Here is a 13214-nt window from a genome sequence, read left to right on the forward strand (position 1 = left end):
GTGTCCTACAGCTGTCTAATCAGCCAATCGGGATGCACGTTTTTTTAAAAAATGCTCCCCAGGCAGGCCGCCTATATTGAAGGCGCCTCCGGGAGCCTAGGGAGACCCGCAAGATGCCTAAGCTCGCTTAAGGGCCTTAGGCGGGCCTTAGGCGAACCTAGGCGGCCCTATGCGTCTCCCTAGTAGAGGAAGAGATGCTTAAAATGTAGGCCAGCAAAATGCTGGTCTACATTGTAAGTAGACGCGGCCGCTATACTTATGGCAGCAAAGGATCTCTCTGCTGCAATAAGTATAGCGGCCGCGGTCGCGGCCGCCTGTCCCATCACTGACAGGAGGATGCCCAATCCTCCTGCCGAAACCCCCCTGGAACCCCTCTCCCCCCCAAACTGGTAATCGCCGACAGGAGGTTGCCCAATCATCCTGCCGGAAAGTCCGACGACCCCCCCCCAAAAAAAAACTAACCTCCCTCCCCCAACTAACCTTTACATGTTGGTCGGCTGGACGGGTCTTAATCTAAGGCTTGATTGGCCCAGGCTCTAGAAGCCTGGACCAATCAGGCCTTAGGCATAGCGGGTCCGCCCATCCCCACTAATCCTGAGACCTGATTGGTCCAGGCTAGGCACCAGGCAAGGCACCTGGGCCAATCAGGCCTTAGGATTAGTGGGGATGGGTGGACCCGCTATGCCTAAGGCCTGATTGGTCCAGGCTTCTAGAGCCTGGGCCAATCAGGCCTTAGATTTAGCGGGGATGGGCCAGGAAGGGGCGGACCCGTCTCATTTCCACGAGGCAGGCCCGTCGGCTGGACGGCAGAAAGACCCGTCCAGCCGACCAACATGTAAAGGTTAGTTGGGGGAGGGAGGTTAGTTTTTTTTGGGGGGGTCGTCGGGTCGTCGGGCTTTCCGGCAGGAGGATTGGGCATCCTCCTGCCGGTGATTACCAGTTTGGAAGGGAGGAGGTTTCCAGGGGGGTTCCGATAGGAGGATTGGGCATCCTCCTGTCGGCGATGGGACAGGCGGCCGGGACTGCGGCCGCTATACATATTGCAGCAGGGAGATCCCTTGCTGCCATAAGTATAGCGGCTGCATCTAATTTAACCCGATTCTCTAACCGGCATCTGTACCATGGATGCCAGTTACAGAATCGGGGTTTAGTGTAGGACCGATTCTGTATAGGACACCTCTCCTGGGCATCCTATACAGAATCAGGGCCTAAGCGTTTAAGAAGGGAACTTACCTATGAATAGGAACTCCGTATTGCTTACCTGTGGGAGAAAAGACAAAACATTTTCACAGTGATATAAGATTGGGACGCAAGTAGCTTTAAAGAGTGAGAACGTAATATGAAAGCATACTTACCTGAACAGTTCCTAGGCTTGTCTAATTCTGACCTGCAGAAAACAAAAACTAAATTATTTGAGCACTTTAAGTTAAAGCGAGTTGACACTGAGGCCTAGATTCTCAAAAAAACGTGTTAAAAGCGACGGTCTGCTATTGCAGTTGTTCTAATAACTAATTTTAAAAAGCGAGTCATTTTCCCAAAAAAACACTCATGTAAATGAAGTTGGCGGAGAGTAGCGAAGACTAGCTAAATTTGCATGTGCCTATCGCTGGTGATAGCAATGGGCATATGCACAGAAAAAAATGCACCCCCCCTCCCACACACACACAACGGGAGAGATGTTCAATCTCTTCCACTGCCACCCCCTCCCCCCACTGTAGCAGGATAGATGACGATTCTTTCCCACCGAAACAACCTCCCCCCTCCGCAGTGGGAGAGATGCCCAATCTCTCCTGCCACTCTCTCCCTTCACAAACACCCACCCCTGCAGTGGCGGTGACCCCCCCCCCTTGCAGCAGGAGAGATGAAGATTCTGTCCCACCACAAATAACCCCCCTACAGTGGGAGAAATGTCCACTCTCTCCCGCTGCCATAAAACACACCCTCTGCCTCCAATGCACCCCCTTTACCTCCATGTAGATGTCTGACTGGAGGGACACAGATTCCTTCCAGCCAGCTGGCCCACCACTTCAAAATGGGCCTTTCCCTCCCCGATACATCCTGGAATGCACCGGGGAGGGGTCTGAAGCTCTGATTGGCCCTGATCCCATGGGAGGGGCCTTAAATAACTTGGGCCAATCAGAGCCTCAGGCCCCTCCCCGGTGCATCCCAGGATGCACCAGGGAGGGGAAGGCCCATTTTGAAGCGGCAGGCCAGCTGGTTGAAGGGAATCCGTGTCCCTCCCTCTCCGGTCAGACATCTACATGGAGGTAAAGGATGGTGTCAGAAGTAGGGGGTGTTTTATGGCAGCAGGAGAATGTGGGCATCTCTCCCATTGCAGGAAGTGTGGCGACACAGTGGTGGTTTCACTTGGCAGCGGGAGAGAGTGAGCATCTCTCCCGCTGCTGAGGGGGGAGGGATATTTGGCAGTAGGAGAGAGTTGTCATCTCTCCTGCTGCTGGGGGAAGGGGTTGTCGCTGCCACCGCTTTTCTAGCAGTCTCTGACACTGCCATGCCAAGGTTTAAAACAGTGCAGTCACTGTACCAGCACCTCTGGACCAGTCACTTATTTTTATCAGCAAAAGCCAACACCGCTTTTAGAAAATTGCTCGGCATTTTTTATGAATCCCAGGAGTGCTCATTTCAATGTTGGAGAGTCCATTTGCATGTCAGTGTCGGAGACTGCTAGAAATGTTGCTGAAGACAAAGATAATCCATTTTGATAATCTGCCGCTAAAATGCGTTCAGGCTAAACCGTTGGAAAATAGTTTAGCGATGGCATTAAAGTTTTGAGAATCTACACCTGAGAGTTTGGAAATGGTTTTGAGGGAATTGTTTTAATCAGAATATTTAATCTTGCACTTTAAATGGGGAATGCTTTTAATACTGTTTTCAGATGATATTTTACCTAATAAAAGCACTTTAATGTTATGCAATGCACTTCTGAATTTCCTTTCTGTGCAATAAATATTTAATTTGTTCTGAATTGGTATTTTGTGAAGTTACATAGAAACATGATGGCAGATAAAGGCCAAATAGCCCATCTAGTCTGTCCATCCGCAGTAACCATTATCTTTTCCTCTCTCTAAGAGATCCCACGTGCCTATACCAGGTTTTCTTGAAATCAGACACAGTCTCTGTCTCCATCACCTCTACCAGGAGACTGTTCCACGCATCTACCATACTTTCTGTAAAAAAGTATTTCCTTAGATTACTCCTGATCGTATCACCTCTTTACTTCATCCTATGTCCTCTCATTCCAGAGCTTCCTTCCAAATGAGACTCGATTCATGCGCATTTACGCCACGTAGGTATTTAAACGTCTCTATCGTACCTCCCCTCTCCCGCCTTTCCTTCAAGTATACAGATTGAGATCTTCAAGTCTGTCCCCATATGCCTTATGACGAAGACCACGCCCCATTTTAGTAGCCTTCCTCTGGACTGACTCCATCCTTTTTATATCTTTTTGAAGGTGCAGCCTCCAGGATTGTACACAATATTCTAAATGAGGTCTCATCAGAGTCTTATACTGAGGCATCAATACCTCCTTTTTCCTACTGGCCATACCTCTCCCTGTGCAACCTACTAGCTTTTGCCGTAACCTTTTCAACCTGTTTGGCCACCTTAAGATTATCACATACAATCGCACGCAAGTCCGGCTCTTTCCTTACCAGGCACATTGAGACTCATACCATCCAGAGTTGTTGCAAAGTGTTTATTCTTGCAGTGTGTTCAGGAGAAAGTGTACCTTGACCCAGGGGAAATTCCACTTACTACCTAGTAATGTGACCTTAGCTAGCTAGCTGTTGCATTGGGTCAGGATAGTGCTGAACCCGAGAGGGAGCTGCAGGGGTTTTCCTATGCTTAGGATGTGCTGGTTTTTTTGAGGATCATAAAAAAATTCAGCATCTTTTGGTGTTTTTTGATGACATGGGATTTCCATTGTCTGCTGTTTGATGTCTTTGACTTTCTACATTGCATTTTCAATGAGTCTCTAGAGACGGGAGTGGTGCCGGAGGACTGGAGAAGGGTGGATGTGGTCCCTCTCCACAAAAGGGAACTATAGGCTGGTAAGGCTGGTAAGTGTGGTAAGCAAATTAATGGAAAGACTTTTGAAACAGAGAATGATCAAGTTTCTGGAATACTGTGGATTACAGGACCGCAGGCAACATGGATTCACTAGAGGTAGATCTTGTCAGACAAATCTGATCAATTTCTTTGACTGGGTGACCAGAGAATTGGATAGAGGATGTGCGCTAGATGTGGTGTATTTAGATTTTAGCAAAGCCTTTGACAGTGTACCACACAGATGTCTAATAAATAAACTGATTGCCCTTGGGATGGGTCCCAAAGTGATGGGCTGGGTCAAGAACTGGTTAAGTGTAAGGCAACAGATGGTAGTGATCAATGGAGATCACTCTGATGAAAGGGATGTTACCAGTGGTTTGCCTCAAGGTTCTGTTCTTGGGCCTGTTCTTTTTAACATTTTTATTAAAAATATTGCTTAAGGGTTGTCGGGTAAGATTTGCCTCTTTGCAGGTGATACTCAAATCTGCAATAGAGTAGACACGCCGGATGGTGTGAATTACATGAAGAAAGACCTGGTGAAGCTTGAAGAATGGTCTGAAATTTGGCAGCTAAAATTTAATGCTAAGAAATGCAAGGTCATGCATTTAGGGGGACGGTACAGTTTAGGGTGTGAAGAACTTATGTGCACGACAGAAGAGTGGGACTTAGGTGTGATTGTGATGATTTTAAGGTGGCCAAATAGGTTGAAAAGGTGACAGTGAAAACTAGAAGGATGCTAGGTTGCATGGCCAGTAGGGAAAAGGAGGTATTGATGCCCCTGTATAAGACTTTGGTGATACCTCATTTAGAATATTGTGTACAATTCTGGAGGCCGTACCTTCACAAACATATTAAAAGGTCCAGAGGAAGGCTACTAAAATGCTATGTGGTTTTCATCATAAGGCGTGTGGGGACAGACTTAAAGATCTCAATCTGTATACTTTGGAGGAAAGGCGGGAGAGGAGAGATATGATAGAGTCATTTAAATACCTATGTAATGTAAATGCGCATGAGTTGTGTCTTTCATTTGAAAGAAAACTCTGCAATGAGAGGGTATTGGATGAAGTTAAGAGGTGATAGGCTCCAGAGTAATCTAAGGAAATACTTTTTTACAGAAAAGGTGGTAGATGCATGAAAGTCTCCCAGAAGAGGTGGTGGAGACAGAGACTGTGTCTGAATTCAAAAGGACCTAGGATAGGCACGTTGGATCTCTTAAAGAAAGAAAGAGATAGTATAACATAATATTATACTTACAGACTGCGATACCAAAAAGCTCTATGTGGTTTACAAAAGATTATAAACATTAAACATAATCGTATATTTGAATGAGTCAGCTAGTCAGATATTTGGAGAAAAGATGGGTTTTTAGCTGTTTTCTAAAATGTCTGTAAGAAACAGCTGTGAACAACAATGATCAAAATCTTTTTCATGAAAAGCTGCCTGAGATGCTAAAGAGTGGTTTAGGAATTTCTTGCTTTTACAACTTTTTACAGAAGGGAAATTAAACAGAGCATGAGTTTTTCTTGCTTTTACAACCTTTTACAGAAGGGAAATTAAACAGAGCATGAGTTTTTCTACTGCATTTGTGCATAGCTATGGGAAAACTATTAGCCAGATAAGTAGGGGCTGCACCATATAAAACTTTGTAACATTAACAGCCCAGCTTGAACAATACCCGAGCTTTCACAGGCAACCAATGCAATTCACAATAAAATAACGTAACATGATCGTATTTCTTCAATCCATAAATCAGTCTAACTGCTGTGTTCTGTATCAATGATAATCTCAATAATTCCTTCTTAGTAATTGATAAGCAATATTGCAATAGTCAAGGAGACTCAACAGTAATGACTGGACCAATAATTTAAAGGCTGAAAATTCAAAATAGGGTCTACACTTCTCCCTCGTTATTCGCGGAGGATAGGAGTAGAGCCAGATCGCGAATGGTGAAAAACCGCGAATATCCGGCTCTGACCCACTCCCGCCTCCCTTCCGCTTTCCCCTGGCATCCTGGCCTTACCTGGTGGTCTAGCTGGTTTTCGGGCTCCTGCCCCGTGAAGATAGCCATTAAGAAATGGCTGTGGGGAGTTCCCGTAGTCTCTCTAAAAAAAGTTAGCTAAATCGTCCGAAGACGGAAGGGGTAACCAAGAGGATTGCTTCTTTTTGGTAACATCAAATGCAGAATTAACTAATTGAAATAATTTTTTAACATTAGTGCTTGTAATACCTAGTTTGGCTGTATAAAAGTAGGGATTACAAGCACTAATGTTACTACAGATGGGCAGACTAGATGGGCCATTTGGCCATTATCTGTCATCATGTTTCTATGTTTCTATTATGGTTGAAAAGTCAATAAAGCTACTAATTAACCAAACAAAAAAAAAGAAAATGTATACAGAGCTCCTTAAATAATAAATACTAGGAGACCTGAAAATAATAGTGTCTGATGTGAAAAGGAGAGAGAAATTCAGCGACAAGGCCGTACACTGCTCACAAGCAGCTGAGAGTCTGTGAAGCAACGTTCAAAATGGGGCACCTCATCAAACCTGAGGCCCGAAGTTTGACTGAATTTATGACAATTCAAAGTATCTTCACAAGTTAAGTGGAATTATGCACTGTTTGGATTTATAATAGATTTTAAGATTGATAAAGACAATTGTTCACTTGGAGACAGTGAACTTTCATTTTGAAAGTATATTGTACAGAATTGTATGAGTATGATATAGGAAGAAAGAGAGTATTGAAGATTTAACTATTGTATTTGCTGTTCAGAGCATTTAGCTCTGTATTATAGCGGTTTTTGAGCAGAGCTTTGTTATTGAATTTCTCTCACGTTTTCACATCAGACACTATTATCATCAATTCTCCTAGTATGTTTGTTTATTAAAACTTAATATACCCCCGAAGCTTATGACAGTTCAGTGGTTTGCAATAAAATCATAATTAAAAGAAAAAGAACTCCATAAAATGTAGTATTTATTATTTAAAGAGTTCTGTATATATTGTGACAGGGAGAGAGTCCTGTCATGCTGGAAGAAACCCTACAGTGCTCTAAAACTATCCCTAAACCTGCTCCTAGAAGTAGGCAGGTTAGGGATACTGGCCTGCAGAATTTATCCCTAGTGAAAGGCAGCCCAAAAGTGACCCAGTTATAAAGTACTTGCCTAGTTCTAGTGTAGGGAATGCTAAAGGCAAAGAACTACAAGTACCAGCAGGCACCAGGCTGGTGATAGCAAAATCCCCAAAGGGGATTGCTCCTGCAATCAGCTCTACTGGGGGCAGGGCTAGTCAGCAGGAAAGCTATTCAGGATCATTTAGCAATGCACCAGAGAACTACAGGTGTTTCTAGAGACAATCAGCACAAGGCTAGAGAAAAGGATGTGGTCTCTAGGCCAGCAGGGTAGCCACCAACCTTCAGCCTGCTTGAACACTTGGGAAGAGGAAGACCAGTGCAATCCAGGGGACAGAAGCTAGCATTTCTCACAGGAAACAGGGAGAAAATTTCAGGTCTGAATCTTGCTAGTATTCTTCTGAAGGCAACCCTGTTTTGGATGTAGAAATGCCATAAGAAATGTATACAAGTGATTATGAAATGGAACCTGTAGATCCTGTTTGCCAGAAGCCATGCTTAGTGAGTAAAAGCTTGGGGAAATCATATGCTGTTTCTGGGAAGGTGGAATTGCCTCACAAACCCTAATAACAGAAGGGTGTAGAGTCCCTTCTGATTAAATTAAAGTTAACAGAAGAGTTGGAATAATTGTGTTCTGAATTTGTACAAACACAGAAGTAATGTAATGTAATGTAATTTATTTCTTATATACCGCTACATCCGTTAGGTTCTAAGCGGTTTGAAGAAAATATACATTAAGATTATAAATGAGAAGTAAGAAGGTACTTAAAAAATTCCCTTACTGTCCCGAAGGCTCACAATCTAACTAAAGTACCTGGAAATGAATAAAGAAGAGAAAATAAAGATGGTTGAAAAAAGAAAAATTCTATGTGAACTTATAGGATGGAAATTAAACTGACAGTGAAGAACTGTATGAAAAATACATATGGAATGCAGTTAGAGAGGGTAGGTTACAATCTATTTATGGTATTTGTTTAATTGGAAGGTGTTAAGGTGGGTAATTTGGGGGAAGGTTATCTGAAGGTAGGTGAATCTTCTGGAGGTAAAAGAGGAGGGGTTAAGATATTTGGATGAATTTTTTGAAAAGCAGGGTTTTGATTTCTTTTCTGAATGTTTTGAAGTTGTCTGATATTGTCATAAGATTGGAGATGGAATGGTTGATTTTTGCTGCTTGTGTTGCCAGAAGGTTGTCAAACATTTTCATGCGTTGTGTGCCTTTGAGTGGGGGGAAGGTGAAAGGGTTCGAGGTTCTTCTGTGTCTTGAGGTGGAGATTTGGTTTAAGCGGTTGTTTAGATAGGAGGGGGAAGAGCCGTGTAATGCTTTGAATATCAGGCAGTGGAATTTGAATTGGATTCGTGCTTGTATGGGTAGCCAGTGAGAGTCTAAGAAGGCAGTTGTTATGTGATCATATTTTTTGAGTGAGTAGATCAATCTGAGGGCGGTGTTTTGTATGGTCTGGAGTTGTTTTATCATAGTGGCTGGACAAGGAAGATATAGGGAGTTGCAATAATCCAGCAGACCTAAGACTAAGGATTGGACGATTAGTCTAAATTGTGCTTGGTCAAAGAATTTTCTGATTTTACGGAGATTTCTCATGGTTAGAAAAGCTTTCTGGGTTGTTTTGTTGATCTGGGGCTGCATTGTGCAACATCTGTCTATCGTAACTCCTAGGAGTTTTAGTTCGGGTTGTATTGGGTATTTGGTATTTTTGATTTTCAGTTCAGTGATGGTAGGAGTTTGGGCTTTTTCGAGCAAAAGGAATTTTGTTTTTTCAGAATTTAGTTTTAGTTTGTGATCCATCATCCATTTTTCTACTGTGTCTAAGGTTGTTTCTAGCTTTGTTGTGGTGGTGGTCTCTGATGGGTCGAAGGGGAGGATTATGGTGATGTCATCAGCATAGCTGAAAGATGTGACATCTAGGGTATCTAAAGTGGCTCCTAGGGAGGAGATAAAGAGGTTGAAGAGCGTAGGTGAGAGAGGTGATCCTTGTGGAACTCCGCAGGGATTTGTCCATGGTTCTGATTTGATATCATTGTATTTTACCCTGTAGGTTCTAGATTTGAGGAACCCCTGAAACCATTTGTAGACCTTGCCTGAGATTCCTATGGCGTCGAGAATTTGTAGTAATAAGGTGTGGTCAACTAGGTCAAATGCTGCGGAGAGGTCTAATTGTATTAATATCATTTTTTTTCCTTTACTGATGTGTTGTCGGGCTGTATCTAGTAATGTGACAAGTAGTGTTTCTGTACTATGGTTAGTTCGGAATCCTGATTGTGAGGGGTGGAGTAGGTTATGTTTTTCCAGATATTCGGTGAGGTATTGTGCCACTAGGCCTTCTATTATTTTAACGTACAATGGGCTGAGCAGTCCCAGCTGGTTCCAGGACTTTGATACTGAAAGTTTGATCTTTTGTTTTTTGTATTAAGGACTGGCAGAGCATAGTCTGATGAAAGCACATGTTTTGGTGGAAAATGAAAAGCCAGATTGTGAACTGTACAACTATGGAGCCTGGTTTAGCCACCAGGGCAAGTTTGTGTTTTGTTTTTCTTTTCACCAAGGTATAAGCCAGAAAATAAAGACATAATAATTAACACTAAACACCTTTGATGGATCTTTTTATTTGATGCAGACACCCCTCTATCCTCCGTGCCTCATTCAACCACTTGGCTGAGGCTTGGATGACCCAGGTTAGGACTCTAGCTAATCCACTCCAGGTCTTACCCGTTCACAATATATATTTGATTTTTAATTCTCCTTAAGGAATTGTATTGGTTGAACAAATTTTATATAGCGACTGAATTGTACATACTTGGCTAAATTCAACTGCATTTATGCATTTTGTGTAATATGCTGTTATATCCTTGTTTTGGTTTGCAGTAGTTTCTATTAACCTCCTTTTGTTTCCAGCTAAGACCCATTATATTATCACAAGTTAAGCATCTCTGGATGGTTTTGTTAAATTAATTTTCAACTTCCAACTATGTGAGGCCATTGATGAGTAAAACAAAAGCTTTTTTAAAGGCAGCAGACTGAGATAATATTTTTAAAGAATCTGCTACCTGTATAGTAGAGGGGCTATGTATTAAAACTATGCCTTATACAGTGCTATTTACTAATAGGATCATATTCAAAAGTTCTAGGCACCTCTGGATGCTGTTAAAGAATAGGCTGTTGCCACATTGCATTGAGGGGCCTAAAGAAAGGGGTCCACTTGCAGAATTGTAATCTAATTGTGATACCAATCATTGCTGTGAGGTCCATATTCTATGGGTATTGTCTCTCTGCTGAGCTTCCAATGCTCCTGTCTATGGAGCTTTGTGCCTACCCACTGAATCTCACAAAGAAATGCATAAGGGAACCTGCTCCATGACTGCTTCCTTTCACAGTGAAATAGTTCTTGCTCCTGGATATGTTGTAAACGACAAGTATATTTTTCCACATCCTTATACAGTACATATTGCACAAAAGGTTCTGTTTCAGTGATCCTAGATCAAATACTCGGGACTAGGTTGTCAGATTTCTTCTATGAAAAAAAGAGGATGCCTGGCCCTGCCCCGTTCTGCCCCTAGCCCCACTCTGTTCTACCTCTGCCTCTGCCCCATTCTTCCTCTAGGCTAATGTTTTAAAAAAGGACCCACCACGGCTCAATATTACTGATAATTTTTATAGTACTACTGGACACATACATTGCTGCCTGGGGCAAACAGGAAATTGTAAATTCTGTCACTTTGAATAGAATGTGAACAGAAATACTGTTGTAGTCTCAAGAGACCACGGGAACTCACAGCCCGGCTCTGCACAGGGCAGAAGTGTAGGAAGATCGCTCCTGTCCCGCATCACCGCTAGACCACCAAGTAAGGTCCATGCACCTGGGGTGGCTGATCGTACCCCTCCGCCTCCGATTGCCTCCTCTACTTGCCTACCTCCTTGCACCGATCTAATTCCCGGGGCCAGTTTTTTTCGATGCGGGCTGCCAATGAGTGATTTTAGGGGGGGGGGGCTGGGGAAAAAAATATGAATAATCGAAACCGTGAACATTGAAACCGTGAATAGAGAGGGGGAAGTATATACCCACCTGTGTAGCAACCCTATAGCCTTTATGTCTGCAGGTGGCACCTATATAGTAGTATAGTAAGGTTTGGGTGGCTTTTGATGAGCTTATACTTAATACCATAGATGTTGTGGTTAGAGTGCCTTATGGGCCACGGTCCTCCTCTATGTATTCAATTTTCTATACTGTTCCCCCAGGGGAGATCAGAATGGTTTACATGAATTTATTCAGGTATTCAAACATTTTTCTTTGTCTGTCCAGCATTTCGCTTTTGCGGTGTGCAATTGGATTGTATTGATTGCTCAAATACAGGCGTTTTGCTTATTACTAATTTACATTGCGGTTTGTTTTAACCCTTACAACCAATGGACCCCTGAAGAAAGCATGTTCTCCAAAACACGGACCGTGTCGAGTCCCAGGGTTTGTAAAAAAAAAAAAAAAAGGGACAATAGTTACCGCATTTTATATTTGGTTTAATAAACACGGCTTGCATCTTGTACATATTATCTGCAGTTTTCTCTTTTTGTTTTTTGTCTAGGCAGGCTCACAATCTATCTAATATACCTGGGGCATTAGGAGACCAAGTGATCTGCCCAGGGTCACATGGAGCAACATGTGTCAGAACTCACACCCTCAGGGTACCGAAGCTGCAGCTCCAACCCCTGTGCCACACTCTCAGATATAGTATGTAGGAGATAACATGGCAAACATTGTCTGACAGGGATGACAATACGTAGTTAACAAAGCATGGTAAAACATAATATGTCAAACATGGTATGGTGAGAAATGTATGGGAAGCATAGTAATACAAAGCATAGGTAACATAGCATGACACAACCTGGCAAAATTGGTAAGGCAAGCACGTGTAATGAAATATATGTAGTATAGAAGACATGGAACAGCAAACATTGAAACATTGTGTGGCAGACATGGCATGAGAGATTAAAGCATGGTAGACAGTGTGGCTAACATAATATTGTAAATATGGAGTATAGTATAGTAGGACAAAGGTGGCAAATAGTATGGCAGAGTATGGAAGAATATTGTATGAGAAAACATTGCAAAGTCAGACATAGGACGAAACACATAAGGGCTCGTAATTAAAAAAAAAAAAAAAAAAGGCTAAAAAGTGGCCTAAATGGGTACTTGAACGATCAAAATGTCTGATCTTCAAGTACCCATAATCAAAGCTGGTTTTAGACGTATCTAAAACCAGCTTAGGCCTTTCCCCTGCCTCTAAATGCATAGAGCGAAAAGAGGCGTTTTTAGAGGAGGTGAAAGGGCGGGAGGTGGTATAGCGTACAGCAGGTATAACCAAACCTTTTGACAGGTTGCCTACTCAGCACTTATATGTTTTGACTTAGATCAAGTCAAAACAGGTATAAGTGCTGAAAAAAGGGCCGCTAAGCTGATGGCGGCTGGCGCGATCAGCTCAGTGGCCCAGCAATCTACCCACCCTCCACCGCGACCATCGGGGAAGGAGAGATGCCTCATCTCCCCTGCCGCAACAGCGATACCACCAAGTGCTGCCAAACGTGGCAGGAGAGATGACCCATCTCTCCTGCAGCGATCCACCCCGCCCCCCCCCAATCCGATTGGGCCAGGAGAGAGTCCAAGCCCTCCTGGTCCTGCCTACAACGATCGGGGCAAGAGGGAGCCCAAGCCCTCTTGCCCCGCGGCACCCCAAACCTTCCCCGACTACAATTGGGGCAAAAGGGAGCCCAAGCCCTCTTGCCCCAGCGATCCTCGAACCCTCCCCCTGCCGATAACAATCGTGCCAGAATGGAGCCCAAGCCTTCCTGGCCATGCGACACCCCCCTACAAGATCGGGCAGGAGGGAGCCCAACCCCCACTAAAATACAGGCAGGAGGGATCCCAGGCCCTCCTGCCCTTGACGCATTCCCCCCCGAACCTCCAATCAGACACTCGCCGACCCGCGAGACCCCCCTGCAACTTACAATCATTGG

The 13214-nt window shown here is 43.7% G+C and overlaps 1 long non-coding RNA gene across 1 annotated transcript in view; it reads left to right on the top strand.

Annotated features, from left to right (window-relative positions):
• Positions 1–7472: 7472 nt before the first annotated feature.
• The window catches only part of LOC117356806, a 49493-nt gene continuing 43751 nt past the window's right edge, over positions 7473–13214 (top strand). Inside the window, exon 1 of the long non-coding RNA XR_004538717.1 lies at positions 7473–7572. This is a non-coding gene — a long non-coding RNA (uncharacterized LOC117356806). The remainder of the gene's footprint in view (positions 7573–13214) is intronic.

Source organism: Geotrypetes seraphini, chromosome 3 (genome assembly GCF_902459505.1).
Source record: "Geotrypetes seraphini chromosome 3, aGeoSer1.1, whole genome shotgun sequence".
NCBI classification, from domain to species: domain Eukaryota; kingdom Metazoa; phylum Chordata; class Amphibia; order Gymnophiona; family Dermophiidae; genus Geotrypetes; species Geotrypetes seraphini.